Genomic DNA, 9,266 nt, shown 5'->3' with positions numbered 1-9,266 from the left:
ACTTTACCCATCATGGTTTAAAATAGCAAAAAAGCAAAAGGTTTCTGAGTAGGCCTGGGATTTTGCTGTAAAGGCAAATGTTTAGCAGGAATACATCCGCAGCTTTCACAAAAACACTCAGGGATTTATTTTAATGTAAAAGGCAGCATTCACATTCGAGTTACCCACTGAGTGACAGAGAATTTTAACACAAGCAGCCCCACAAGGTGTGACATATCCTATTTTAATAAGTTCTCATGATACTTTAGCCAAGTGATCTCTAAGCAGAAGTAAGGGAAGCTGAAAGCAGCTGTTGACAATGCTGTGTCTTCCCTGACCTGCTAAGGATGTCTATCTAGTTTTTGCTGCAAAATATATGAGAAGCTTAGTTCAGTCCCTAGTGTCTTTCAGAGCATTGGCAGATGTTATTCAAGTGTGGTCCTGGGAACAGACTGTATTTCAAGGACTAGATTAGCTGACTGTGGAGTACCTAATCACTAGTAGGCAGTCCTATTGGTGATTCTTTGGCCTTGACAGCCCAGGGGAGGAAATAAACAAGAATACAAAATGATCCTCATTCCGTGGGATCCCCTTCTACGTCCATACTGAGGGTAACACGTTGATTTAAACGAGGGGAGGGGTGCTTAGAATTCTGTAGTTTTTAGATTGTCACAGACATTAACTATAACAATGAGTATATTCTGTGGGATGCTTAATTTGGAGTTAGAGAACCTGAGTTTAAATCCCAGCCCTGCCGTTTACTGTGTGATTTGGGGCCAGTCATTTCACATATCTAGACCTTCTGTAAAATAAGGGAGTTCAACCACATGACCTCCAAGAGCCAGTCTTCCAATTCTAAATGTGTGTATGTGTGTATGAATGTGTGAATGTGTATGAACGTGTCAGAGAGGGAAGGGCATGTGTGAGAGGTTATGTGTCAGAGAGGGAAGGGGGGAAAAGAGAGAGATTCTGCTGGAGGAACTGAATGATATAAATATTGAAATCCTCACTATAAGTGAACACAAGAGACAAAAGGAAGTTCCAGTTAAATGGTTCTCTTTGGAGAACCAAATAAAGGAAATGGAAGAATTGGCTTTATTCTGCTTCCAAATGCATTAACAAATATTTCATACCAAGTAAGCATTAGCAGGAAGGACATGCTGAAAATAAGAGACACCCCCCCCCCCCAAAAAAAAAACCCTAGAAATTCTCTCAATCAGCAAACATTGGATCTCCTTGCCAGGTGGAGAGATATGGCGATAATAATACTGTCGATAACAAAGGCAAAATCTCACAGAAAAGGATGATGGAAGATTATAAGCAGCCTACCCTCATGTAACAGCAAGGACCCCAGCATACACCAGAGGCCTGCTGTACAGGTTCTTTGAGTGTCTTTTCTAAAAGGAAAGCAACTTTTGAGGGGTCAACAGTCACTTTAATCAAGCACATATATCATTCACTTAATTCAGGGGAAAGAGTCAGCACCCTGAACTTCAAGGAAAATACTAACAGAGAAATAAAGACCAACAGACAGGGCTTCCAGCTGAGTGGAATAGGTTTAGTGAAGACTTCTCAGATCGTAATTCTTCTCCCAGGGGTGAGTTGAGACCGAGAGGCTCAAGGTTACAATATTTTTAGAGTGGAATAATTCCATATAAGGATATAAAACTGTGTAGGGTCTCAATGATTGGATGAAACTTACATAATTCTTCGATGTCTTCATTTCAAAAGGGATTGGCTAGATTTCGCATCTAGAATGTAAGATCATAGTCTCAGCCAATGAGGATAATGGTCAGTGGAGGGAGGTGGGTCTTGTGTTAGGGTCTATAAATATCACTGCTTCTCCTTTGTCTTCGGCTTTTCTTGCTCCAGGTGAGCTGGTACAGGAACTGCCCGGCTTCTCGAGAATCGAATAAATAAACTTTCTGTCATCACTTTGAAAGGCCTCTGAGTAATTAATTAAGTAGGGATCTGAGCCATCCCATACATAGCTATCTGACCAGAAGCAATACATCCATAGTTACCAGAGAGACAAACACCCACAACTGGATTTTCAAAGTGGGGGTAGGGCTCCTTAGCAGCTTTCCAGGGTCTCCTCTAGCACACAAACCTTCTTCCAAAAACCAAGCCCCCAAAATAAAACCTCACCTCAGAGTATTTATACACTTTTCAGAGCTGGAGGGCACAACTCCTCTGACCCAATTTCTCAATAGAAATTAACAATAGGTACTGAGGCCTGTTATTGGTGGGGAAGACCTTTAACTTCCCCACCCCACCACCATTAACCTTAAATTACTATTACACCTCATAAAATGGTAAGAAGCAGTAGCAGGAGGAAAAAAAAACAAGTTTATAGAAAGTTTAGCAAGAAACCCAAGTAGTCAAATCATCCTAAGAGGCTGAAAGATTGAAATTGAAAAAACAGTGAACAGAGAAGAAATGAAAGCTCTATAAGATTTCTAGAAGAAAAGACTCTTTTTCTTCATTGATACTGCAGGAGCCATCATATTTGGACTCTTAACATCACGATCCCCCCATTTTACCTGAGAAAGTGGAAATTATGCTCAAAAAAATAGAAAACTTAGAAGAGCAAATAAGACTAGACTAACCAGGTACAGAAGAGATTTATCCTAGAAGTGACACAAATATCCACACTTCCTTACCCTATGTGTATATCTAACCATAAATCCTCTACAATGGCTCCCTTCAATGTGCTAGGGAGCTTTATGTAAGTATCAATTTGATATATAATCTGTCTTTCTTTTATTCTTGACATGCCTGGCCTACCTAAGTTTCCAGTGATACGTCTATTTAATTTCATCTTGCATATAACTTCCTGTGTACAATTCATCATTTGTAATATGCTGACTTCTATTCTAGGCCCAGTTCATTATCCATGTTGAGTATCTTTAATACACACACACGTGTACATGTATATGTATGTGTGTATACATATGTATGTATGTATCTTTTTTTTAGAAATCCTTGTGAACTGATGAGAGTGAAGTAAGCAAAACCAGGAAGAAAATTTAAAAAATCACTTCAAGTCCACAAGCATTATTAAGCACCTAGAGTCCAGATGTGGGGAACCTGCAGCTTGAAGGCCACATGTGGCCTTTTGACCAAGTCCAAATTTTACAGAACAAATCCTTTTATTAAAAGAATTTGTTCTGTGAAGTTTGGATTCAGTCAAAGGGCAAAACTTGAGGACCTAGAGGGCCACATGTGGCCTCAAGGCTGCAGGTTCCCTGCCAGGTACTAGAGTGTGCCAGGCACTATGCTAAATTCTGGGGATACAAAGAAAGGCAAAAACAGTCCCTTCTCTCAAGAGTTGGCATTCTAATGGGGAAAGAAAAAATGCAAATAGCTATGTACAAATATGATATTATATATTAGATAAACTGGAGATAATCCCATGGGCAAGGAAAAGACCTCTTGTGGAAGGTACCTGAGACTTGAATAAAGCCAAAGAAGCCAGGAAACAAAGGTGAGGAGGGAAAGAATTCTAGTCGGTGAAAACACTTGGAGTTGAAAGATGCAGTGTTAAGAAATAACAAGGAGGTCAGTGTCAATGAAACATAGAGCATGTGGAACAATGTCAATGCGAAGAGCAGCCACAACCAAACGAAACTCAATACTGTGTAATGATAGTGACTAAACATGGCACTGAAGCAGTGTACACCTTTTGTGGTACTGTGGCGTAGAACCTTGACTCATTTGTTGTACTGCTTAGTTTTGCTGGACTCTTCTTTTTTCTTTGCTATAAGGGATGGCCTCTAGGTAGGTGGAAAGAGTGATATATTCAGAAATGAAGAGGATATCAAGGGCAAATATACCAATAAAGACTAAAACTATTCTTAAAGAATATGGTGATTGAATCTGAAGGGTCTTCAAGAGTTCTTCTTATAGAATTATATACTCCATAATAAAATTTCTCTAGCCTCTCATCCTCTGCAACAGATATTGGGATAGAAGCAAAAATTATCTTCCTGTTAGTTTTTTTTTTCAAATGCTCATCAGAAATACTATAGTATGCGATGACCAAGTGTTCTACAAAATTGTTTTTCTTGTTCCCTTTGAGATGTAATAAAGCCAACTTTACCAACTTTCTTATTTGTTTCTCTAAGTAGAACCTACAAACCATCCCTCCTTTTAGCTGAAAGTTCCTTTTGTCTTCTAGTCTGATAGTCAAGTTTTATGTAATTAATTTCCTCCAGAAGTTGGTTCATTCATCAATCTCTGGACAAGAATGTCAGATCTAGAACACCATCAGTTAAGTTATGTTAATAGTCTAAAAATGTGGTTTTGAGCACTCTTTTCCATGATTCTGCCATGGTCACTGGAGGAATGAAAGGAGGCCACATCAACTGAGAATCGTTGTGTATTTTCTTTTTTATATTGCATCAGTATCACAGGGTTGTTGTGAGAATCAAATGAGATAATAGTGGCAAAAGAGCGCTTAGCATAGTTCCTGGCACATAGTAGGTGCTATGTAAATGACTGTTCTTTCCCTTTCCTTCCTTTTCCGTGGGTTGCCATGATCAAAACATTCATCATTTGGTGATCAACATGTTGGTGGTGGGCCTCTCTACACTTAGCTAGGTTGGTTCTAGGAAAGCAGACACAATCTGTTGTTGGGATTATATTTGAAGCCTTTGTCAGCACAGTGGAAACTGCCATTCCATTGGCATAGCCTTCAGGAATGGCAACATAATGTTGCATTGGAGTAGGATTTTTGTGAAGGCAAACCTAAACTGGAAAAGCAAACCTTAAAGTTCCATATAAGTGCTAGTATGTGCAATTTATATGTGTCTGCATTAGTTCATAACTCTGCACTTACACTGCTTTAGAATCTAGTCTCTCTGTACACCAGATAGGAGAGGTGATCTCTAGGGCACAGATTCAGCCAACAAGAAATGTGTATAATTCTGCAAAATGAATTTATTCTCCTATCTCTGGTGAGAAGTGCACAGCAATAGTCACAGGAATGTGACAAAGGTTTGGTTCAATCTCATTTTTTTTAAGCACTGAGATAATAGTTGAATAAGTTAAAAGGTCACTGAACTTGTATTAGAGTCACAGTTCCATATTCTCTTCCCTTCAGTGTCACTTACTGAAGGGTAAAAGCACTAGTCTCTCAATTACCATCCTCTACCCCCTCCCCAAACCATTCTGCCATCCAAAATCAGATTACTCATATTCATGAATAATTCTGAATATGCAATTGTCCTAATCAAAATCCATCACTGGCTCCCTATTGCCTGCTGGAAAAGAAAAATCTATAATCCTTAACCTGATTTTCAATACCCTCTACCATATGGGCCCAACTTACCTTTCTAGCTTTATCTTCTCTTTTTATACAATCTATACTCTAACCTACCTGGATTACTCTCCATTTCTCAGATGTCTCACAGTCAGCACCGTGGTCAGGGGTAATGGGGTGCCTAGGAACTGTGAAGGGAGTCAGCACTTTGCAAAGGACAGCACCATGCCCCAGTAAGCTAAACTGCATTTCTTCATCATTAGGAGTGTGCCAGGGTATTGTTTACTGGAGATTTTAAGCAAGAAGAATGGATGAAACTGCTAATCATTATAAATTGGCTATTATTGCATAGCTATATCATAGTGTAAGTTGCTTTTAGAAGGTGATTAAGACTCAAGTGAGTTCCAGGGGTTTGAGATATGAATGTGACAGGGATATTATGATCTCTGGAAGAACTGTCTGATATACAGATACGTTAGTGTATTATACCCCACCCTCAGGTCTAGCACATGGAAAAGTGGCCAGGAAAGATCTAAGTGTTTCCTTCTTCCTTAGGGTGTCTTATGCTGTAATAAAGTCTTGTAAGACTACATTGCCTAGGGACCAATCTTCCAGGATAAGCTGAGTCTAAAATATTAGTTCCTTTTTGCCAAGGTCTTCATCTTTGATACCATCACTGTTGGACACTATCCATTCATTCTCTGTGGTTATTAATACCCACATTTTTCTGCCTTTGTTTACATCATTCCCTTTGCTAGGAATTCTACCTATATTGCCTGTTAAAATCTTTATCATTGCACAATTTAACAAATGTAGGAAATATTAGATCTAATTATATTTATTTTTTGTGAATTATGAAAAAAGCATTTGACATAGTAAAACAAAATACTTTAAAGCAGGTCTTTGACTTTCTGGTGAAGCTCATGGACCCCTGGTCAGACTAATGGTTTTAAATGGATGCAGTAAAATACAGAGGATTGCAAAGGAAAATAATTATATGAAAAAATGATTATGAAAATATTTTAAAAAACAATTCTATGGACCATAGGTTAAGGACCTCTGAGTTAAGACCTCACACAAATACTATCTTCTCCATGAAGTCTTCTTCCATCCCTCTCATCCCCAGTCCTCACCTATAAGTAACCTGCTTTGGAATCCCAAAGAATTTTGTATCTCTCTTTTCTACTTTTTAACTTGTTCTACTAGGATGAGAAGGTTCTTGAGATGATGCTATATAAAGAATGGTGGAAGGAAGTAGGTAGAGGTGGTTTTCTGGAAAAGAGAAGATGGTATCTTCAAGAATTTGAAAAGTTGGTATAAGAAAAATTTATATTTTTTTCTGATTGGTCTCAGAAGGCAAAACTAAGAACAATGGGTAAGTTTTAAAGAAAAAAATAATTAGCTTGATGCAAGGGAAATTATTGTAGAACAATGGTTTTATCGAGAAGTTTAATAAAGGTAAATAAATTGTCACAACAGAAGATTGAAAGTGCCTAGGAAGCACCTAAGTCAGCAAATATCTGACTTACTTGCCAAACAGAGAGATGGCTGCCAAAGGCAACACAGGTTTAGAATATAGACTCATTTGTAAAATCCTACAAAGAAGAATGCTGGATGATTATGAGCATTCTTGTCTCATAAAGCAGAGAGAAGCAAAGGAGAGAAAAATCAGTTTAAAGAAACCTTGGCAAGGTATCTGACTCTACAAAGTCATACCAAGGGCATTTATGGATGAAAATGGAAGAAGGACAACAAACAAGAAAAGAAGGAAAGATTTGTAATCATTATAACAACATCCACAACACTAGAACCATCACACTTGGATGATAACATCACAATCCTAGATGTGTTTAAAAGGTAAGTTGGGCCCATATGGTAGAGGGTATTGAAAGTCAGGTTAAGGATTACAGATTTTTTTTTTCCAGCAGTCAATGGGGAGCCAGTGATGGATTTTGATTAGGGGATTTGCATATTCAGAATTACTCATGAATATGATGTGTTCTACTTCCTTAGGAGGAAGTAGAAACTGCCCTGACTAAAAAGAACAAAGACAAGAAAGGTAACTAGATTGAACAAAAGATATATAGAAGAAATTTATGCTGCAAATGACAAAATTGTGAGGCTATTGAAGGACTGATATTCATAATATTTGAGGAGGGGAAGATAATAATGTCATGGGGAAAATCTCAGACCTTAATATTATTTGGAAAAGGCAATCAAGAGAATATAATTCACAACTGACATAAATGCCTACTATCCCATCTATACAGAATTTTTATGAGAATCATCTATATGCGAAAAGAGGACATCCTTAGTGAGGGTATTAGTAAAGAATAAACAGGATTTTACAAGCAATATTCAACGATGGACATCTTTACCATTGCACAATTAAACAAAAGTGTAGGAAATATAAAATCTAACTATTTTTTGTGGATTATGTAAAAAACATTTGATACAGTAGAACAAAATACTGCCCTATAAGTTCTTTACAACAAGGTTTCTCCTATCCATATGTCAAATTTATTGCAGTTTTCTTAAGAGATACAGCAACAGAAATTGTTGTTCAGTAGTTTCAGTCTTGTCCGATTCTTTGTGGCCCCATTTAGGGTTTTCTTGGCAAAGATACAAGAATGGCTTGCCATTTCCTTCTTCACCTCATTTTATAGATGAGGAAACTGAGACAAACAGGGTTAAGTGACTTGAGCAGGGTCACACCACTAGTAAGTGTCCTCAGACACTTTTGTGTCTGCCTCAGCCAGATTTGAACTTGTGAAAATGAGTCTTCCAGGCGCAACATTCTATCCACTGTAACACCTAGATGTAACAAAAATAACCCTGTTCAATGTTCTCATCATGCATAAAACAGGAAGATGTGTGCTCCCCAAAGTTGTGTATTGCTGTGATAGAGGAGATCCAGTACAGAGTCCAAGCTGAAGAGAGATTCCCTGTGGATGGAGCATCCTCAAGATGCTCCTGTTTGTGAATCACATTCTGCTTGAATTAAACCACAGAATCCTGCAGAATCTCCTAGAAGGGATCTTTAATAACTGAAAGGAATTTGGCTTGCCCATTCACACAGGAAAGACCAAGTGAAGACTGCCTATTGTCCAGATGGCAACATGCATTGGGATAGATAATCCACAGAGTTTATCTGTTAGTATCTCTGAACGGAGAATGCAAGTGGACAATCAATTGGGCCAGGAGTTAAGCAGGAGGAAGATGACTGAATTGTCTTCGTGAAATTGCAGAGCTCTTTTAATGGCCCCAAAATTCCCTTGAAAGCAAAGGCCCATATTTTTAATACAAACTTTATACCAGTGTTACTATGTATAATTGAGATGTGGAATACAATAGTCTTTGAAGAATTAAAAATGCCTAACACAGAGGGCAATGGAGAAGAGTTTGCTCATGGTGAATATTAGCAGCCTGCACCATATTAATGAAGAACAGGAATTAAAGCTGTCATTAAGGAATGTAAAATAGAATGAAAAGATGAGCTGCTCACATGGTGAGGGCTGACAGATATACATCCATAATATTCTATCAATACCTTGTCAATGTCAGGAGAAAACAAAGAAGCCATCCAGCAAGTTGGGTAGAAATTCAGCAAAACTTCACAAAACAACAGCCAAATCTGAAAGTGTTTGCAGTGTTCTACTTTTATGATCCTGCACCTCTAAGAAGAAATATGGAAGGTTTATTTCCTCATCTCTTTTTTAGAGATACGTGAGGTCATTATAATTACAAAACATTCAGTTTCATTTTATTTGTGTGCTTTCCATTGGTGGGATCCCTGTATGTTCCTTTGTGGTTGGTTCTGCTTACTTCACTCTGATTCAGTTCATATAAGTTCCTGTGCCTTCTTTAATTCTTTATATTCATTATTTCTTATGTTATAGCAGTTACACGTATGTACCCCAATTTGTACCCATTTGTTGGGAGGTTACAGCTTTGTATAAACCTTTTCCTACAATTTTCTACTTTGAAAAAAATATCTTTGTATTAAACATTTTTTAAAGACTTT

Source organism: Notamacropus eugenii, chromosome 1, assembly GCF_028372415.1.
Source record: "Notamacropus eugenii isolate mMacEug1 chromosome 1, mMacEug1.pri_v2, whole genome shotgun sequence".
Taxonomy (NCBI): domain Eukaryota; kingdom Metazoa; phylum Chordata; class Mammalia; order Diprotodontia; family Macropodidae; genus Notamacropus; species Notamacropus eugenii.
Note: the sequence above shows the minus strand (reverse complement) of the source record.